The following is a 375-nucleotide window of genomic DNA, read 5'->3' on the forward strand; positions in this document are numbered from 1 at the left end:
ATTAGCATAATGTTCATAAAATAGGGTAATGGTAACATTTTCACAAAAAAGTAAAACCGCATCTATTGTCCGCACATGTTATAGTGTTATCTCTGAAAGATGGAATAATGCAATGCAATGTTATCTCTGTTATCTCAGCAGCAACATATGATGACAGCGAGATTAATCATAGCAACTAATTACCGGCTGCCTGGTCAAAAATAAACCGTAAAATTGTTGACATTCATTCAACCGATAAATTGACCGATCGGTTAAACGGTTAGAATAATTGGTTGAAGCTAATATTAATGGATTTACATGTTTCACTGTCTCATTAAGAAATATTTATACGATATGTCATGAGTGTTCATTTTGAGGGCGAGTGTGGAGTAAGGG

The sequence above is a fragment of the Penaeus monodon genome, chromosome 20 (genome assembly GCF_015228065.2).
Source record: "Penaeus monodon isolate SGIC_2016 chromosome 20, NSTDA_Pmon_1, whole genome shotgun sequence".
In the NCBI taxonomy this organism is placed as follows: Eukaryota; Metazoa; Arthropoda; class Malacostraca; order Decapoda; family Penaeidae; genus Penaeus; species Penaeus monodon.